This window comes from Lycorma delicatula, chromosome 4, assembly GCF_047948215.1.
Source record: "Lycorma delicatula isolate Av1 chromosome 4, ASM4794821v1, whole genome shotgun sequence".
In the NCBI taxonomy this organism is placed as follows: domain Eukaryota; kingdom Metazoa; phylum Arthropoda; class Insecta; order Hemiptera; family Fulgoridae; genus Lycorma; species Lycorma delicatula.
The window spans coordinates 33,531,642-33,554,797 of NC_134458.1; the positions used below are offsets into that span (position 1 = coordinate 33,531,642).

General features: G+C 32.1%; 1 protein-coding gene across 2 annotated transcripts in view; it reads right to left on the reverse strand.

The window, feature by feature from the left end:
• Positions 1-21,511, reverse strand: part of Tmem43 (Transmembrane protein 43) — a 57,152-nt gene extending 35,641 nt beyond the window's left edge. For both annotated transcript variants that reach the window (XM_075362628.1, XM_075362627.1), the window contains exons 1-2: positions 21,371-21,511; positions 3,476-3,596 (exon numbers count right to left, since the gene is read on the reverse strand). The gene's annotated coding sequence lies outside the window, so the exon portion shown is untranslated. The remainder of the gene's footprint in view (positions 1-3,475; positions 3,597-21,370) is intronic.
• Between the last annotated feature and the right edge of the window lie 1,645 nt (positions 21,512-23,156).

The window sequence follows — 23,156 nt, forward strand, 5'->3', positions numbered from 1 at the left end:
TGAAACAGGTAATGTTGCAGCTAAACTAACGTTACATGTTATGTTATGTTAAATAAAATATGTAATGTTACTGTATATTATCGATTATTAATATGACTAATAATAAATAAATCACAAAATAATACAATATTAAATGAATAAATCGTTCCTACTCAGAGGCATCTCCTGACCTTTATAACCATCACAGATACTGTGTCCAAACTTTACTGACTACTCCAAACAGTTCAATGGAGATATTCAGATAAATTATTTAAATTTCTGCATATTCTGTGTAAGGTGGCATTATCTGCTTGTGCCAGTCATTCATAACTATTTTGTGTCTTTAAATTATCTGTGCATGTACTATATATATATATATATATATATAAAAAAAAAACATACCATAACAAAATATATATATTTTACCTTCTTGTTTCATTGGCATGTGAGATCAATCTAAATAGAGCAAATATTTTGGAAGAGGTATGAGAAACTCGTCAGGAGGCTTCTTTCACCACATCTTACATACAGTACTGCATCAAGTAATTCACATAAAACTTATGAGTTTCTTTATTATTCTTTATTCATTGGAATAAGTGTTTAATCGTACTTGTTTAATTTATGTGCTATGAGACACAGTGATTAAAGATGTGACACACTACACTGGCATCTGTTCATTGTAATATGTTAATGAATAAAAAATTTAGTCATAGCAATACAATGTTCATACCTGATGGAAATTGGTGTTAGGTCAGATAGGAACAATACTGGCATTGGTTTGCCAGCTGGAAACAACTGATAATCTTGTAAAAGGATCTGGAAAGAATTGTTCATCTGAACTGAAAGAGGTTACTGTGGCTGTTACTTGATGTGTCAAAAAACTGCAAAGAAAGCTGAGCTAAGACTGTGTAGGATAATGGCTCTTCATTAATTGTTGGAACCTGATATGACTAAAAGGATGGAATATTATTGTCGATTCCAGGCAGCCAGGTTGGAAATCCTGGTATACTGTCTGTTAACCAGTTCACAGATGAAGTCTGATTCTATTTGTCTGGCTGTGTCAAAACTGCATACCATTGATGAAAAACCTATGCACTCACTGGAAGTCAAGAGTTCAGTGTGCAGTATTGGCAGAGAGAATAGTGGGTCCAATTTTTTTTTAAGGGACTATAAACACTACAGAGTACCACATTGTTTTCATGAAATTTGACACACGACTGGATGAAATTAAACTACATCAAGGGGACTTCCAATAGAAAGCAATATGCTGTAAATAACAGGATTTGTGGTTTTGATTGAAAGTTTCTTTGATGACTGCATCATTTCCAGGAACTTGAGGACACCTAGATCACCTAAATTAACCCTACAAATTTTTTTCCTTCAGGGTTATATGAAAGCAAAAATATAAGTTATATGTCCTCAGGTATTAGATGATTTCAAACAAAATATTATGCTTGAAATCAACAGTAATAACAAAGTATTACTCTTATTAAATAACCTAGAACGTGGAATGATGAGTTCAGCTGTGTCTTGAAGTGAATGGAGGACGTTTTCAGCACTTGATGTAAAAAAGGTAATCTCCCAAAAATACTGAACATTTCAAAACCAATTGAACATTTGTAGCACCATTATTGTTAAAACAAACAAATAATGGAAATCATGAGTTTTATACGAATAAACTGAGTATAATTAATACATACCTTAGATCAAATAATAATACAAAAGATAACAATTTATAACTAAAAGATAATCCAAATCAAGAGAGATGAATTATAAACAATGTAATATCAAACAACTTACTTGGTTAAGAAAAAAAAAACAATTAGATTAAAACCCCTTAATGAAAATGAAATTTTGATCAGTCATGGAACAATCTAATCACTTTATAAGTAAAACTAACCTTACATTTTGGGATACATAAAAAAATATATATTTTCTATAACTATTTTCTTAGTGCCAAATTCTGGTTTTAAATTTGTTAAACATACATTAAGTAGTGTGGGTGAACAGTTTGTTTAATGGCTGCTCAACTACTATTTTGCTTTTTCTATTTTTTTTTGTCTTCAATCATTTGACTGGTTTGATGCAGCTCTTCAAGATTCCCTATCTAGTGGCATTCGTTTCATTTTGCTATATCCCCTACATCCTACATTCCTAACAATTTGTTTTACATATTCCAAACGTTGCCTGCCTGCACAATTTTTCCCATCTATCTGTCCCTCCAATAACAAAGCAATTATTCCAGGATGCCTTAATATGTGACTTATAAGTCTATCTCTTCTTTTAACTATACTTTTCCAAATGCTTCTTTCTTCATCAATTTGCCACAACTCCTGTTCATTTGTTACTTTATCCATCCATCTGATTTTTAACATTCTCTTACAGCACATTTCAAAAGCTTCTAATCTTTTCTTCCCAGGTACTCTGATCATCCAAGTTTCACTTCCATATAAAGCTATGCTCCAAACACATATATTCAAAAATTTTTTTGTGATGTTTAAATTAATTTTTGATGTAAGCAAATTATATTACTGAAAGCTCATTTCGCCAGTGCTATTCGGCATTTTATATCACTCCTGCTTCATCCATCTTTAGTAATTCTCCTTCCCAAATAACAAAATTCTTCTACCTCCATAATCTTTTCTTCTTTATTTTTATATGCAGTGGTCCATCTACATTATTTATACTACATTTCATTACTTTCATTTTGTTCTTGTTTATTTTCATGCGGTAGTTCTTGCGTAGGACTTCATCCATGTCATTCAATTTTTCTTCTAAAATCTTTTTTATTCTCGGCCAGAATTATTATATCATCAGCAAATCGCAGCATCTTTATCTTTACACCTTGCACTGTTACTTTGGATCTAAATTGTTCTTTAACATCATTAATTGCTATTTTTATGTAAGGACTAAAAAGTAGCCAGGACAGGGAACATCCTTGTCAGACTCCCTTTTTTATTACGGTTTCTTTCTTAAGTTCTTCAATTATTACTGTTGCAGTTTGGTTCCTGTAAATGTTAGCAACTGTTTTTCTATCTCTATATTGAACCCTAAATTTTTAAAATGCTGAACATTTTATTCCAGTCAATGTTATCAAATGCCTTTTCTAAGTATATAAAGGCTTTTTCTATATCAACATATATAATTAAAAGTGCTTTCGCATTTTGGGCAAGATAGTAAAAAAGTATCCCTTGATCTAAATCAGATCAGGGTATTTAACATAATGGGTAGATTGTCATTTCTCACCACTTAACCCTTATCCTTATCCTTGATCCCTTTTTCCTATTATCAGTTCTCAGTATAAATCTGATACCTCTATATCTGCCATACTGAGAATGCGCTGCCTTGATGATAGAGCTGGTATACACTCATTGTTATCTGATAGAAGCATCGCCTTAGAACTAATTCAGTCTCTATTTTCTGTCTGGTGACTACACAGTAAGCTAACAGCTGAGTTACATTTATAAAACAAATTAATTAAGAAATTAAACTTTACCTGGAGATTTACTTTAATAAGGTTTTGTTTTCATGACTTGTGTTATAATGAAAAAATTTTCTAAAGGCATATTTAAAATGTGTCTTCTAGAGGTCAAATGACTTTTTCAGTTTTCTTAAGTCTGTAAAGAAAAAAAACATAATCAATATATGATAAATTTGTTAATTTAAGTTCAATTACAAATATATGAACAATCTTTCTTTTCTTTTTCTGTTTAACCTCCGAAACCACTGTTAGGTATTACTTCGGAGGATAAATGAGGATGATATGTATGAATTGTAAATGAAGTGTAGTCTTGTACAGTCTCAGGTTGACCATTCCTGAGATGTGTGGTTAACTGAAAATCAATCACCAAAGAACATTGGCATCCACAATGTAGTATTCAAATCTACATAAAAGTAACTGCTTTTACTAGGACTTGAACTTTAGAACTTCTGACTTTGAAATCAGCTGTTTTGCAACGATGATTTCACCACTAGACCAACCCGGTGGGTTAATATGAGAACAATGGAAATAAAAATATAAAGATATGCAAATAATATGTAATATGATATATACATAATGATGAAAAACATATTACTATAATTAATTCATCATTGTAGTAACTACATATTTTCATATTTAATGGTCCTAAATAACATTTGTTCTTTGATTTTGTATTTTAATAACAATTTAAGTGTCATACGATCAATTTTTACTTATCCACATTCTTGTGAATTCTACATGATAAAGAATAAATTTCATTAAGTTCAGAATTCTCAGAGCAATACTTTCTTAAGAATAATCCTGATTTTACATATAATTAAAAGTGATATATCACATTATTCACAAGCTCGCAAACTCATGCATAATCACATGATTATGAGTGACTACTATTGTATAGACTACTATTTTTAAAGACCAAACTTAATAAATTTAGATAACATTAATAAAATTTTGACCATAAATGCTTTCAGTTGCTCTTGTTGCCATTTTCAGTAATCAGTGCTGATGGTTTCATCAAGTTATGAAAACTGAGGATGTGTTTGAAAATTTATCATATTTGAATTGTGTCTGTTCACTTAGTATACCACTCTTGCGTTATGTTTCACAATCTTCAGGTATGATAAAATGTGATCTATTTTTGTCTATATGTAGGATATCGGTTGGAGAATACTAATCAGTGGACCGAAAAACCTACACTAAGTCATATTACCTTTTATTCTATTCTTGAGGGCTGACTGATAATAAAATATGTCTATGAAATTCATATATTTGAAATTTTAAGGAAAGAATGATACATGTAATTATATTTAAGGAGTATTAAATTCAACCGAGTGCCTGATCAGGTTTGTAATTTTAACTACTGTGTTACTGTATTTATTTCAATTTTAATTTTAAAGCTGTCCACTTTACAGTAGTAAAACTATTTATTTCTTCTTAATTTTTATATAATTAATTTATTTTATTGTATTGGTAATAATGAAGAAATATTGGTGTTGCTAAATGAAGTGGGAGGGGTCAAAGGAGGAGGACAGGAAGTGAGTGTCAGGAAGAAAGAAACTGTAGGAGATGGCCAGGGACTTTGCCCAGATTGTGGAGTTGATTACACTGCGGACCATGTCTTTTATGTTTGTTCCCGGTATGAGGCTGAATGTACCAGAATCGCTAGGGAACTCGACAGAGTAAATTCCTTTTTGGATCTGCAGGTCAATTGGAAGACCCGTAGAGAATGGACAATAGTGGCTGGCTTCCTGAAGTATCTCGCACTGAGCAGATCAGTCGAGGGGGTATGAGTAGAGTATTACTCCGGGTGGCTAGGGTACCGCCTGGGCAGTTAGATTGGCCGGAGGTAGGCGCATTGGCATCGCGCCTCCATAAGTTATAAGTATATTAGAAATTATGTAAAGAATAAGCTGTCGGCGGGACGGCGACTGCACTGTCGAGGGCATGGTTAGCCATGCAGCCGTGAGGTTTAGCGCCGTCTTGAGGAGGGCGGTTAATAAATGAGTAACAATATAACTGTCGGCGGGATGGTGACTACACTGCCTAGGGCTTGGGTATCCATGCAGCCGTGGAGTGTAGCGCCATCTCGACGATGGTTGTTTTAGGTGATGAACTAAATGTCATGCGGGACTCTGCGTTGGAGCTTAGTGGGAGTCGGCGGTCTGTCCACCTCTCCCTGGTAGACCAGACCGGAGTCCGTAGTTGTAATCTAATTGAAGGCTTAGATCAGAAAGAGATGAGAACATTAAGGGAAATAGGAATAAATTCCGTTGTTGTGATCAACACTGTTGGTGGTATGCATTATATTTACCAAACAGATATGAGACATTTACAATCACAAGTAGCTTATCTAAATGTAGAACTAGGCGTTGGGTTCGTACTTCCGCAAACTCAGTCAGCTAGTTCAGAGGGCAACGATGTAAGACACTCAAGATGTACGGATGAGGCCTGCAGCGAAGGCAAAAGCTGAGTTAAAAATCACTGATGTAAATGCCTAGCGAGGCATTTACATCAGAGGCATCCCAACCGAGGCCTGGCTTATAACTGTGAGATGTAATCAGTTAGAGGGTCTGAAGACGACTCCCATTAAAGCCAATCAGGGCTAGGAACGGGGGTGATGTGACGACCAGAATCGTCACAAAGTGGGTTTCTTCCCGTAGGGGCGTTGGGATGTAGGAGATGGCCTGATAAAATTAAAAGAATGCTTAAAAAAAATAAGAATAAAGCCCGACCCACACACTACCAGTGACCATCACGGTTTACTCTCGGTCCGATAAAATATCTGTAAACAAGAAACAATTTAAAGCCTTGACCTTATTCTCCCTATCCATTCTGTTCAGGTTCCGAACCGATCACACTTCGACGCGAACCTGTCGCGATTTGTACTCCTAGTACGAATAGATTTCAGTCGTTCCATCTCGAGTCATTTGATGTTGAATCTTGTCTCCTTATGGACAATTTCCTCACAATTCAATAATAACACAGGTCAAAAAGAAAAATTGGAACTAGATAAAACTAGGCGAAAAATCGTTCACTAAATTTATTGCATCACTTACGAAACAATCTTTATAATATGTGTATGGTAAAACCACTTTTCTTTCGTTTTTTTCTGTTTAGACTCCGGGAATTACCGTTCAGGTATTACTTCAGAGGATGAATGAGGATTGTATGTATAAGTATGAATGAAGTGTATGTAGTCTTGAACAGTCTCAGTTCGACCATTCCTGAGATGTGTGGTTAATTCAAATCCAACCACCAAAGAACACCGGTATCCACGATCTAGTATTCAAATCCGTATAAAAGTAACTGCCTTTACTAGGACTCTTGACTTCCAAATCAGCTTATTTGGGAAGACGCGTTCACCACTAGACCAAACCGGTGGGTTGTATGGTAAAACCACTACCACAACTAACGTACACAGCAAGCTACACCAAGCGCTGAATTCTTACTGAAGAAAATTTCATCCCGTTGAATTACTCATTACTTGACTCACTAAGATGTCTATATATGTCTGGCTTGACATGAAATGACATCATTCAACTGTTACGTATCAAATATAGGTCTTCTGCACGCATCACAATATAAATCAGATGTGAATAAGCAAACACACAGACGTACTAACTAATTTATTTGTATTGTTTGTTTCACGAATGATGGAACAAATAAATTTAAGGGGTTGTAACTTAACATTATGGATGGGTTGTTTCGGAACACACATTCAGATTCAGCAAATAAAATACTATATAGAAGACCTACTCCCTTTTCATTTCTAAATTTTATGTTGACCAGTGTAATAATCTTTCGGTGAAAAAGAGCGTGAAATTAATTTTCTATACATTATGGCAAACGAAAAATCGTGGACTTTTGAGAAAGATAATTATGTATTAATAATTAATTATATATGAAGACCCGAGAGAAAAATTATTTATGTCCATCTAACTTTAACTTGAGACAAATAAATTTTTAATTTCACCAACTTTAAAAATATATAAAAATGACGGTGATTCTACATGAACCATAAATTTCTTGAGAATAGAATGTATTGAAAAAAGAATTGAAAGATTACATAAAATGTTGAAGAAATTATGAAAAATATTCTGATTTAAGAAAATATAAAAATAATTATATACATGTGTGTGTGTGTATTATAAATAAATATTTTTATATTTTTTTAAATATTATCATGGACAAAAATGTTTATTATTCCACTCTTCATATTTATGAATAAAATTCAGTTATATAAATTAAACATTTTATTTTTAATTTCCAGATGAAATGCTTATAGAATCGGTGAAGAGTAAGCCAGGTTATATAAACCTGACTTTGATTTATAAATCACATAGGTTTATAATCACCTCATTACAATGATAATAATTACAAAAAGAAAATATGGAACGAAATCGAGTAAGCAGTAGGATTACCTGGTAAAGAAAATTTAAAATTACAATTACTGAAAATATCTAGGCGCAACATAGTATGTCGACAATTTGAACTCCTCGCATTACATTATACGATCCTGTTGCCACGGTACTGAACCTTCAAGGGAATTAAAGAAATTTAAAAAAAAATTTCTGCTTGTGAAACGTTTCCGCTTTGTTTTTCAAGATTTTGTAAGTAATTTGTGTTTGCGTTTTTTGAACGGGAACGCTTCATCTGCCGATATCACATACGGTGCCATGTTTGTCCCTAGTAGCGGAGAGTCTTAGGGAATATTCTAATTTCATTTTATAATTTTTTTGCCACTGCAGAAATAGCAAAAATACCTCCGTCACTATTTTTCTCGTATAATCCAACGATATCGACAGCAATCGATTTATAGTTGCCGTCACCAACGCCAGAAGCACAATTGAAAATATCTCTTTATAATAAAATATTAAAATCCACTATTAGCTGGCGCTTCTATCATTACACGCTTGTCATCCAAGGCTCATAAACGGTTTGGGAAATTCACATAGTCCACTTCATGCGCTATTTGCTAACATTTTGCTCGGGATGGAGTCGCAATGCATTCTGCTAATAAAGTTACGTTGATCGCTGCGCAAACCTCAAAAACAATCTTTTGTACTGTTGAATGTCCAAGGCGATAACTGAAATAAGAATCCCCAGTAGCCAAAAATCCGAAAATAAAGAAATTTTACGTTATTCATCCTACACTATAATTCGTTTCATTTGTTATTTTATTTATTTCTTTAATTACAGAAGGGGAGAATCGTTGGGCATAACTAGTAGCTCGATATAGAAAATACCTTGCAAAAGTTTAAATGACGATATTACGAGCAGATGCGATTTATCAATGTCTTCGTTAATGTTATATATAACGAATATCTTTTGTCGTTAACGAGGAAGAAGACAATTAAAACATTCGCGATACGGATGTCGCAAAGATAGATGTGTGTACAACTTTGTCACGACAAAGTAATGAAAATAAAGTAGAACCGATTAACGATGCCGGTAACGATGTACCGATGATTCATACAAAACAGAATACTCGTAAACAGAGCAACGTACAGGAAAATCCATCATTGACATCGATGAAACATACTTTAGAAAAAAAAAGTAAGAACGTGCAGTGCGATAATTTCTTCGCATCTAAGGCTACTACAGTTAAAATATTTTCCACTGTCGACCGATATTCAGTAAAACCCAAGGTATTTACTCTTGCCAATCAAACTGAAAAAAACATTTTGACAGCGTCTTAGCCTTTTTACCACAGGCACATATTCATCATCGCCAAATATCATCTGCTCCATATTTATCGTCATCTAATTTTATTTAATTTAACTAATTTTGTCCTCCACGAAATCGCCCGTATTTGGAACATGAGGAAAATTCTTTAAAAGCGTTAAATTACAATGTATATCTGCGTTCGTCGATGCCACGTTCCCTCTATCACAACGAAATATCAATATTACTATTGTCTTCTGCATCGATATCAAATTTTACTAAAAATATCCATTCTCAAGCACAGTACGCTCCATCTCGTTCATGCCATTATCACAACAATATCACGTATAAAGTGTTGAACAATATCAAACGACTTCATCAAATTATGAAACGAGTGCAAAAAACTGATTTTTTTTACATTAAACATCGTCACCGATACGATAAATATAAATATTTACTTACATTTCACTCATAATTAATAGTCATTTCTCGAGAAAACGGACTATTTTAAGAAAACAGATGTTGATCTTTGAATTTTTGTCAGATTTTGTTTGTCATTTCGAATCAATCATTTCGAACGTTCCTGATTCTGCGCGACAGTATCGTAGAAATTTTTCTTCCTCGTCTATTAAATGTCGATAAACGCCTTCCATTTTTCTAGTTAATAAGGTCGGATGCATCCGTACTCTTCTTGTTGTTTTAAGTTTTTGTCACTTTCGTCAAAACGAAGAGCTACAATACCGAGTTCTTTTGAAAAATTGGACGCCGTTTTCTGGTAAATAAATCCGAGAAAATATTATTCGGTAGACTTAAAAACAAACTGAATTTCTTTCTTTCACCAAATTAGGATTCAGACTTAAGTATAGCATGGTATGGCAGATCATATCGGTCAAAGAACCGATTCTGAAATCTAGAATCTATAAATTTCCTCTGAACGTTTTGCTCACATACTTCCACAAGGTCTTTTATTTCAAAGACCGATACTCGTTTTCGTGAAGCTATTTCACTATTTCGGATTTAATCAAAACCGATGCGATTATTATAGCAGAGTTGTTAATATTATCAAAGAAACTTGTGAAAACTGTGCCAAGTTTTTCAGCAATTAAAATAAATAAGAGAGTGGGAAGGATCCATCAGTTCACCGAAGATTTTTACTTTAGTATTGCAAGACATTTTTAATGAAATGAATCGGATAGGGTTAAGAATCAAGATAGATGAGGTGTGTTTAAATCATTTAGATTTTGCTGATGATGTAATCCTATCGCTAAGAATGGGAACGGCTTATAAAAAAACTTCTGACTTAATTGAGAAGTACGAGAGATAGTCGGTTTAAATGTGAATCTAAATAAATGTTGACTTATCTCTATTAATTGCGAACCAGAAATTTATTAACGGGATATTTATATAAAAAGGGCGAAGAATGTAATTTATCTCGAGCACAGCACAGATACGGGCGGTTAGCTTTCTGAAATTGTTCGGAGATGCGCTCTAGATCGGAAGAGCCCGTTGAGATGTAAAGAATTCACCAAATTAAAAGCAGATATAAAAAAAACATCAAACCGAAGTTACGGGACAAACTTATCCTCCTTGCCTGAAAGTACGCTAGTAAAACTTTGATTCTGAATCAAAAGACACGGAATAAGCCGAGAATGACAATGAGAATAGCGGGAAGATATATGATGGGCGTAATTAGAAGAAATAAAAAGAGAAATTAAGGGACAGCAGCACACAGGGCTTCAATGTATAATTACAAGGATAGATAAAAAGATATGGAAACGGGCACGGCGTACTGTGAGTGGAAGCGATCGCCGGCCGAGAAGGATTATCCTATGGAGATTTCAAAAATGGAAAAGAAGTACGGGTGACTCGGATTAGAATCGAGTGGAAAAAAATTATGTCTGTTTTCTGTGAGGTTTGGAAAGAGAGATTTTGAAAGAGTTAATGCTGAAAAGTGAAGTAAAGAACTACAAATACATTTAGTTTTCTTTTAAGTGAACTCTCAGTTTATCGTTACTATTACTTGATATAAATTTTAGTTAAGGTTATTATGTAAGCAAATCATTTTTAACCTCAGATCAGGCTAGTTTAGCATATTACTGCAAATAAAGCTCTATAATTACAGTTTATATTTGGTAATGCAGATAAAGAGACAAAAGTTTGTATATAGTGTCTGATGAAATTAAATATATATATATTATATAATTTTTTTAATTTTAAGCCGTGATGATCAGTGATGAAATCCGTTTAATACTATTAAATATTTAAATAAAAAACTAAATCAAACTTTATCATGAATTTTTCAGTTTACCTTATGGCCCTCTCAGTAATCGGTACTGCTGTTCTCACCCTAGCATTAGCGGATGGTGATTTTTAATTTGAATCAGACAGACATATATTTAGAATCCGGTTTAAAAAAGTGTATTTAATTTGAAGTATATCTGTTCATTTAGCATATTTAGATAAGACACCATAACAGCAAACAGATACAACACACTCGATTTCTCTTCTACTTAAAGTAAACGACATAAAAAAAAAATCACATTAATATAAATAAACTAACACACAGAGAAAATATCTCACAAATTTATAAAATCCTAATTCAGAAAAAAACAAACTGCTGCAAACAGAACACTTTATATGGAATACATAAAGTGAAGTCATGTGATTGAACGCTGGACATATGATTACAGCTTCAAATACAAATATATTGTTATCAACGTTTTTAAAATGCTTATAACACATAAAAAACTTTCATAACAACATAGCTAACCATCTCATAAATGCAAATCGAAAATCTACCAACATTAACAACTTGATGCTCTACATATACACAATAAAGACATTATGAACACAACTAAAAGATATGAAATTATAGATACATAACAATATACTAAATGATGAGACTCAATTAAAATCTAATACGCTAATCGACTACACTCAGATTATTTGCTACTTAACTCAAAAAAAAGAAAAAAAAGGGTGAGACTGCAGCACCAATGTCTGAAGGTTGTCATAAGAAAATGAAAGCATTACGACATGAATTTAAAAAATCTATGTGTATTTTATTTAGTACGTTTGGTTCAGTGTGTTTAAAAGTTGATAGTTTTAAATAATATTTAAGACAAATTATATTTTTTTAAAAGTACTAGCGCTTACAAAATAAAAGAACGAATGCAAAATTGAAAATTGATTTGAAAGCTATAATACCAAAGACATAAAAATTATTATGTTTAGTTTCAGGACATCTATTAAGTATCAATGGGTTTCATTAAAATTACTATATAATAATCTATTATTATATAAAAATAATGTATATTGAAATATGAAATATATATTGATCCATTGGAAGATGGATAGATGGATGAATGGGTGGGAAGACAGTTAAAAAGACAAAATTATGAAAAACATGACATCAAGATAAAATAACTTCACCAGCTGCATGGAGATGCCATATGAAGCATTAAAATTTTAAATGTTATATGAATTTTCTGTTAAACCTGCAATTCACTGACTGTCAGAAATTTAATTTATTTACTTCAAAAACCCCAAGGAAAATTTTAATATTAGTTTATACCTCTTTTAAAGGACTTCATTATATTTTCATAAAATATACACGTAGATTAACAAACAACAAATTTAACTGCTAGGAAAAATGCATTATTAGTAAAAAAAAGTTACCAGATTTTTTTAAAAACTTAAAATTACATTTTTTTAATAACAAATTTGATTTTTAATGAATACATTCATAAGTAACAAAAAATAATAATATTAAATATTTTTAACTATCTGAACTGTTTAATTTGTACAGAATGGTTTTTTCAGTGTTGCCTGTAAAACACTGATGTCTTACTTCCAGTTCAGTAATCAGGTCAGTTCATTTTTACTAGTTTAAGAATGTGTAAGAATGTGCAGAGCACTGAATCAACAAGATGATAAAAAAATTTGTACACCCACACACACACACACACACACACACACACACACACGCACACACACACACACACACACATACAGAGAGAGCAAGAGAGGGGGGATAATGGGTTTTGGGTAATAAAGAATATATATAAAAAAAAGAGAGAATTATTCTGTTTTTTTTTTGTCTTCAGTCATTTGACTGGTTTGATGCAGCTCTCCAAGATTCCCTATCTAGTGCTAGTCGTTTCATTTCAGTATACGCTCTACATCCTACATCCCTAACAATTTGTTTTACATATTCCAAACGTGGCCTGCCTACACAAGTTTTTCCTTCTACCTGTCCTTCCAATATTAAAGCGACTATTCCAGGATGCCTTAGTATGTGGCCTATAAGTCTGTCTCTTCTTTTAACTATATTTTTCCAAATGCTTCTTTCTTCATCTACTTGTCGCAATACCTCTTCATTTGTCACTTTATCCACCCATCTGATTTTTAACATTCTCCTATAGCACCGCATTTGGAAAGCTTCTAATCTTTTCTTCTCAGATACTCCGATTGTCCAAGTTTCACTTCCATATAAAGCAACACTCCAAACATAAACTTTCAAAAATCTTTTCCTGACATTTAAATTAATTTTTGATATAAACAAATTATATTTCTTACTGAAGGCTCGTTTCGCTTGTGCTATTCGGCATTTTATATCGCTCCTGCTTCGTCCATCTTTAGTAATTCTACTTCCCAAATAACAAAATTCTTCTACCTCCATAATCTGTTCTCCTCCTATTTTCACATTCAGTGGTCCATCTTTGTTATTTCTACTACATTTCATTACTTTTGTTTTGATCTTGTTTATTTTCATGAGATAGTTCTTGCATAGGACTTCATCTATGCCGTTCATTGTTTCTTCTAAATCCTTTTTACTGTCGGCTAGAATTACTATATCATCAGCAAATCGTAGCATCTTTATCTTTTCACCTTGTACTGTTACTCCGAATCTAAATTGTTCTTTAACATCATTAAGTGCTAGTTGTATGTAAAGATTAAAAAGTTACGGAGATAGGAAACATCCTTGTCGGACTCCCTTTCTTATTACGGCTTCTTTCTTATGTTCTTCAATTATTACTGTTGCAGTTTGGTTCCTGTAAATGTTAGCAACTGTTTTTCTAATTCTCAACTTCCTCTTCTTCCTCTATAACACCATTTTCTAATTCATTTCCTCCGTATAACTCTTCAATATATTCCACCCATCTATCGACTTTACCTTTCATATTATATATTGGTGTACCATCTTTGTTTAACACATTATTAGATTTTAATTTATGTACCCCAAAAGTTTCCTTAACTTTCCTGTAGGCTCAGTCTATTTTACCAATGTTCATTTCGCTTTCCACTTCTGAACACTTTTCTTTAATCCACTCTTCTTTCGCCAGTTTGCACTTCCTGTTTATAGCATTTCTTAATTGCCGATAGTTCCTTTTACTTTCTTCATCACAAGCATTCTTATATTTTCTACGTTCATCCATCAGCTGCAATATATCGTCTGAAACCCAAGGTTTTCTCCCAGTTCTCTTTATTCCACCTAAGTTTGCTTCTGCTGATTTAAGAATTTCCTTCTTAACATTCTCCCATTCTTCTTCTACATTTTCTACCTTATCTTTTTTACTCAGACCTCTTGCAATGTCCTCCTCAAAAATCTTCTTTACCTCCTCTTCCTCAAGCTTCTCTAAATTCCACCGATTCATCTGACACCTTTACTTCAGGTTTTTAAACCCCAATCTACATTTCATTATCACCAAATTATGGTTGCTATCAATGTCTGCTCCAGGGTAAGTTTTGCAGTCAACAAGTTGATTTCTAAATCTATGCTTAACCATGATATAATCTATCTGATACCTTGCAGTATCACCTAGCTTTTTCCAAGTGTATATTCTTCTATTATGATTTTTAAATTGGGTGTTGGCAATTACTAAATTATACTTCGTGTAAAACTCTATAAGTTCCTTTTTCCCAGCCCGTATTCACCTACTATATTTCCTTCCTTGCCTTTTCCAATGCTTGCATTCCAATCTCCAACTATTATTAAATTTTCATCTCCTTTTACGTGTTTAATTGCTTCATCAATCTCTTCGTATACACACTCTACCTCATCATCATCATGGACACTTGTAAGCATATAGACGTTAACAATCATTGTCGGTTTAGGTTTTGATTTTATCCTTATTACAATGCAACGCATAGTAATAAGGACAATCGCTATGCGTTTTGAAATACTCTACTCTCTTCCCTATCTTCTTGTTCATTATGAAACCTACTCCTGCCTGCCCATTATTTGAAGCTGAGTTAATTATTTTAAAATCACCTTCCTCTTCCCACCGAACCTCACTAATTCCTACTACATCCACATTTATCCTATCCATTTTCCTTTTTAAATTTTCCTGCCTACCAACCTTTTTTAAACTTCTAACATTCCACGCTCCGACTCGTAGAATGTTATTTTTAAATTTTCTGGTGACCCCTTCCTTAGTAGTCCCCACCCGGAGATCCGAACGGGGGTCTAGTTTACCTCCGGAATATTTTACCAAGGAAGGCGCCTCCATCATTGCTATATGAAAATGCAGAGAGCCACATTTTCTTGGAAAAAAAGCAGCTGTAATTTTCCATTGCTTTCAGCTGCGCAGTACTCAGAGGACTGAGTGATGTTGATATGGCCGTTTAAGTCATTCTGACTCACGCCCCTAACAACTACTGAAAGAGCTGCTGCTCTCTTTCAGGAATCATTCCTCAGTCTGGCTCTCAACAGATACCTCTCCGATATGGTTGCACCTTTGGTCCAGCTACTCTGTATCCCTGAGCACTCACGCCCCCTCACCAACGGCAAGGTCTCATGATTCATAGAGGAGGAGAATTATTCAATCAGAGAAAATATAATAAACAAATTGTCACATTGAGAACTCTTGACAGCAATATTTGTTATAAATTATGTCATATTGTATATAATGATGGCGCCTAAGAATCAAATGAAGTTAAAGAACAATAGGAATAGACCTTAGATAGTAGACACCAGCAGAAGAAAAAATATAATACAGTATCCTTTAGTTGTACTTTATTCCTGTTGGTTCATTGTATATAGGATAGAATAACTGTGAAAATGGTACACAATTACTAAAGAAATACATAATGTAGCATGAAAATTAATTCAAACACAGATTTTATTTAATAAAAAGTAACTTTTTTTAGAAAAAATAATCATACCTGTACAGTTTGTGAATATTTAGTATTAATATGCCTTCCTTTATTCTTAAACACTTCACATGCAGGATTTGGCATCGATTTAATAAGTGTACTATACATTTTTTTCTCATCATGAAACCATATTGATATTATTGCTTTAATGAGGTCAATTTTTGTGGTCCAATTCATTTTTGAGAATCGTTTTTCGACTATTTCCCAATCATTTTCAACTGAGTTTGGGAAGTACCTGGGCACGGCAGCATTTTAATGTTTTGTTCTTCAAAAAAATTTCCATTTTTGCAGTACGGCATAGCACCAAATCTTGATAAAACACTCTGTTCCCTGGTGGGAATTTGTTTTCAAATTGTGCCACAACCCTTTCCTTCAGAATCTTGACATATCCAACACTTTTTAGCATACCATCTACTGGAAGTAATGAACAATGGCCTTCAAATGTGAAACAACCTCAAAACATTTATTTCTGGGATGTTTGATTGTCGGATATAAGCTGCTATATATTTTCATCTGATGCTTTTCTAATGTAAGGAACCCTTTGCCTCTGAACATAAAAATGTAACTTGTTAGAAAACATAACATTTTTCCACTTTTCTTTGGTCCAGTTCACATTGCTAGTGTTAAAAGCTGCTTTTTAGCTGGCCAATGAACTTTCTATCCAGCTGCAAGAAGTTGACGTCTGTTCCACAATAAATCTGTTCCACTCGCTGCTAATTCTTGATTTAAGTCCACAGGAAATAATTTTAAATCAAGTTTACTTTGTCTCACTAATAACTAATCCTGCACTGGAGAAGTTTTTCTTTTACAGCCACATTTGCCTTTTTTTGAGGTGAAAAGGAGTCAGTTTCTTTAAATTGTTTTAAAACTGCATTTAATGTTCCTAGTGCAACACTACAGTCAGAAGCTATTTGTTGTGTCATTGTGGTATGCTCAGAAGGAGAAACAATTTCCAAACCCTTTCTTGGAGTTATGTCCATTATTGTATATTAAGGACACATGGAATAAAATACAAAAATATGATTTTGTAATAAAAAAAATGACAAACTTTCACAAAATACTCTTTATAGCATGTACATTGCCAAATAACCAAAGAACAATAATATCACATTACACAGACAACATAAAGAATAGGTATGGTCAAGCAGTGTAACCATGACATAGAAATAAATAAAAAACTCCCTGTGTTCGAATTAATTTATATGCTACTGTACAACAAAACATGAAGGAAGTATAGTCATCTCTGTGAGAGATGAGTCAGTAAATTAAATATGTTTTTCAGTCACGTTTCTATACATCACACTGCTAATAGTTCTTTTAATTTCTAGACAGGATTTGCAGTGTAAGAGGATTAGTTTCATCTATGTCAGTTTGTTAGATAAAAGTTCCTTAACAATGGCTGAATGTTTGCTTAGTCTTATGATGTGTTCATTGCATCTGATAATTAATTAATGTTCAGAATTTCCTAGTAAAATATTTATACAGTCAATGTACAACCTCAGTATCAGTAATTCTTCAAACAGTTTAAGAATGTCAATTTACTAAAATTGAACTCACCCACCCAATTGAAAGGCAGTTATCTGCAATTGGCTGATCCAACACACATCAAGAACACAGGACCACCATCAGGCATAATCCTGCTAGATCTCCCTTGGTCCTAGCACTGGAATGCCTTTCAGAGAGCAGACTGAAAGGGAATTCCATGGGAGAATGTTACAAACAAGCAACATTTTCAGTGGACACCCCCTCCTTGCATTTAAAAACATTTATGGTCTAGAAAGATCAGAATACAACCCTACCTTTAATCCATTCAATAATAATTACAAAAAACTGTTACAAAAAATAAATAACTTATTAAAATAAGTTCCTGACACATATGTGTTCTGTTATTAACTCATGGAGTTAACTAAACCAATTACAGAGAAATATGTAAGTATTTCAGCACTGAACATTTTTTTTTGAATGTTGCTAAAAATAAAAGTATATATGTAAAAAACAATTTCAGAAAAATTATAACTAAATGACTTATAAACATTTACTGTGAAATTAGGTGTTTTTATAAGAATATGGGAGCTGTTTACATATTTTTCATGATAAAATTGGTCTGAGAGTACCTGAAATGCTTACTTATATTTTCAAATATTTTACTCATTAAATACGGATACATTTATTAATCAGGACACATTATTATTATTACCCTTCTCAGAAGCAATTATCTTAATTAGCATCTCATGAATTTTCTTTTTGTTCAATTTTTTCCTTCTCTTTATTTATCTCATGTTTTCCTTTTTTACTCTTAAATCTTTCCAGTTTAATTGAAATTTTTACAATTTATTATTTCTTTATCAATATTTTCTTCTTCTTTCAGTCTTTTAAAACCTTTTATTTTTTGTGCATCACTGATGAAAGGATTCTACTGGTTTCACTTACTTCTCTCATACTGGTCTTCTTATATACTCAAAGTCAATGGAATATTGTAAACTATCTTCGCACGAATTTTAGAAGTTAATGATGTGTTGGATTTGATAATCCAGAGAAGAAATAGAAAACTCAAATTAAACATCACAAGTTAGTAAAATTTTGGAAGTTCAAGCTTTGGAAGTAAGATATTATGGTTAATAATCTTCTGCAAATAGAGATGAACAGTGAAAAAGTAAAGATCTCTGAAGGAATTTCAATTTCAGGGAAGAATTTTATGAAAGCTGTGTTTGCTAGTTTCATATAGCAGATGAAAATTTATTTATGGCCTGGTTCTGAGGATTGTTATTCAGACAATAAATAACATGTAAGATTAAACATAACATTGTAAATTTACACACCATATATACATAGATTTTTTTTTAAGAATAATGTCATTTTTCCATAAATTTTTTCCTATAAAATAAAAGAAAAAAAGAAGAGTGTTATGGTCATATCAAATTGATCAGAAACAACCAGAAAATATAAACAAAGAATCTTCTATGCCACTAAATGACTGATGGTAACCTCTTTAATTCGATTGATTTATCGGTAAAAAAGATAACTGTCAAATTACAAAAAGCATTTGCTACATAGCACTGTTAATTTTAAATTATCTTTATTTTGTACTAGTTTTGTTCAATATTAAATGACCTGCCTCTGCATATTAAAATAGTTTTCACAGAAGACTGACTGTGACAGAAGGTCAAAAACATAGATATAACAGTTTTGTGATGATCCAATGAATCATGCTGACTTTAAATTCTAGTTAAATATGGTCTTCTATCCATCCAGTAAAAGAGGTAGAAGTACTCTGTACTATTTGGAACTTACTATGTTGTTTATACGGTGAAACATGGACACTGGGGAAAAAGGAAAAAGATAGGATCGAGGCTTCTGAGATTTGGGTTTGAAGAAGATAAAATGGGTGGACAGAATAAGAGATGTAGAAGTATTAAGAAGAATAAATAAAGTTAGAAAAATATTGGCGACTATCATAAGGAGGAAAGGAAACTGGATCGGACATATAATTAGGGAAAAAGTAGTAATAAATACAATTCTTGAAGGTGAAAAAAGAAGAGGAAGGAAGAGGCTGAAGTTATTAAATGACATAAAAGGTAGTGAATATTATGCCGAGACAGAAACAGATGGAGACAACAAGGGTGCCAGGGACCTGCCATTGACAGAATACTACATCATGATGATATATACATATATATACCGTGTGTCCTACGAAGAGATATATGCTTTTGATTTAGTATTACAAGCCCATTCCACCACCGATTCTGTTGAAACTTTCCAGACCTTTTAACGAAGGTTCTAAAAATATTCTGTGAAAATTTCAACCTTCTAGGATTCATACACACAAAATGGCGGCTATCAACTAAAAACATAAATTTCCACATTTTTTATTCATTACAAAATAGCTGGTAAAAATGATTAAAAACAGATGATAATTAGAAATAGAAAAATTAAAAACAATTAGATAATTAGTCATGGTTATGACTAACTATTAACTTGTTTTATTCAATTTGAACAGCTGTATGTTTTTAATGATTTTTACCAGCTATTTTGTAATGAATAAAAAATCTGAAATTGATGTTTTTATTTCAGTGCCGCGACATTTTGTTTTTATACATACAAGAAGGTTGAAATTTTCACAGAACATTTTTAAAATCTTTGTTAAAAGACCTGTAAAGTTTCAATGAATCGGTGGAGGAATGGGGAAGTGATACTAAGTCAAAAGCTCAAAAGCGTATACCTCTTCATGGTTGAACTGTGTGTGTGTGTGTGTGTGTGTGTGTGTGTGTGTGTGTGTGTGTGTGTGTGTGTGTGTGTGTGTATATATATATATATATATGTAAGCACATATGATTACAACAAACAACAAACACTAAAAATTAGTATAAATTAGAAAAGGTGTTTAAAACAGTCACGTAAAACAGAAATCTGATCATTTCTCTGCATTTATGACAACTAATTTATTACATTCCTAAATAAAATTCATTGAATTTATAAATACTCTATTATGAACGAAGTTTTAATGTGTTCTACTATTACCTACCTCTCAGTGAATTTTTACTTGTTAGGGTCTGATTACATGCAATTCAAGTTACATTTTTTTTTCAAACCATTAAATAAACGTTCTTATATATAATAAACGTTATCACTTAGCTTACAAAATAATAAAATTATTAAGGCATTCATAATTAATTAAGATAAAATTTTATTTAATTAAACTCATGGAACAAATATAACAAAAAAATTAGAATTATACACCGTCATAGGTAAATAATCACGATTTCGACATTCAAATTAGAGGCTTCTACCCCTCGTGAAATAGACTGAGGAGAACGAACTACAAAATCAATACCTGTGTTCTGTTCTTTCTAACCCTCGTAAGAAAGTATGTGGTTCATAGAAAGTAGCTCTTTTCGATTTAACTATATATTCACACATTTCTAACGTATAAAACATTTATTTTCTATAAGCCAGTGAAGGGTTCTATATTGATTTTTAAGGTTATTACTTAAATCAACTTTCTATTGATCAAATATTAAAGGAATGAAAATGATTACAAATGAATAAATACGTAAAGAAAAAAAATGTATATATAAACATAATTCTTACATCAATAGCTAAATTCAACTTCTTGTATATTTCGAAATTTCATTCTGATAACAATAATACAGCTGTTACAAGATTAAAGCTAGTTACTTGACCTCTCCTGCCCGGAGACGACATCCAGCTGTTATGCGCTTCAGATGCGCGCAATCTTGTGACATGGAGCAGCAAACAGATAGCGTCAAACTAAAAACAGAAATATGAATTCAAATAAAAAAAATTATATTATTAATCTGATATTCATAACACCTACACGTGGTATACATGTTCCACTATTACTGTCAATCTAGTTTCTTTTCTTTTGTTTATTGTTGTGTTTTTTCTAATTAAAAAAATTGTGTATTTTTCTTTTAACAAAAATATTATTTGTGGTTTACGAAAACAAAATTTTTACCGTGACGTTTTAATTAAATGCAATGAATTTGATTTCTTCTTTTGAAGAAATAGATTTACAAACCTAATTTTCTAACTCAAAAAAGTCCCGTTTTATATTTTGCTTAGAAAGAATTTGTGGATATATATATATATATCCAAAATGAATTACCCGGTGTTCTGGATGACAGACCTTATCTATTACCTGAAAGGGAGCTCTCATTCAAAAAATTTTTTTAAATATGTATGGGAAAATTGTTTCAAATTTTATTTATGTTGATTCTTTCCCTCTGAAATTTTTCCTAAATCATATTCCCAACGAGTAAATCACAAAAAAAATTTCACGCAAGATGAGAATAAGTACTTCGTTTGAAGTTTCAAAAAAATTTAAAGTCGTTTAAAATTAATTTTATTTGCTTGAATTTTAATCATTTGAATTATTCTACTAAATAGAAATTTATTTGTTAGTATTTTTTTTTCTAAAAGCAGTGAATAAAAAATATACAATTCAAATTCTTACAAGAAAGATTTCGGAGAAATTCTTTCCATCTTTTTTCCCCAATCGAAATAAGACAGAAAACTTTCAAAACGGTTGTATCATATTTGTTTTGCCTGTTGAAGTTTTTTCTAACATTCATCTGGGGCAAGTAAATATTAAAAAAATCAACAAAAACGGGAATTTGTTGCTCCTTAATGACTAGAAACTTTTAACTGGCTAGAAACTAGCCAGTCAAAATCTTTCTCCTTTTAGCTTCAAGTAAATAGATAAACTTTATTCTGATCGGTACGTTAAAATACGTTATATAGATACATCACGTGAATATAAGATAAACATAAAAACAATAAATATAAAAACACATTATAAGTTAAAAAGATAGACGTAGGTCCATATGAATTATTTAAATATCAACATACAAAATAATTTTAAGATAAATACGTTAAATATAAAAAATTACTACTTAATAATTCACAAATAGATGCCCCCGTTAAAAATTATTTTGAGCACTACTTATGTACAAGTCGGAACGGGGCGCACACATTACTGAAAACATTATATTTCAGTTCAATTAGATTCTTAATAAAGAATACTTTCATAAAATACCTCGAATTTTGTTAGACAACAGTTTTTTCTTCCATCTGATGAACCGCGGTACTCAAATAAGTCACTTTTTCCTCAAAAAGGTGGGTTTAAGAATCGCGTCTCTAGGTGGTAGTACTTAATGGCGCTTATGAATTTGCGAATGATCTCGAACAAAAAATTGATAATGTACTTGAAATAATAAAATTTACAAGAAAATATACTACAGCTTGTTTTAATAGTGAATGCTCTTATGTAAATGAAAGTATTGAAGATGAAACAATTTTTTTAATTCCCGTCACCTCATTAAAAAAAATAAAAGTATTAGTATACAAAAGATTA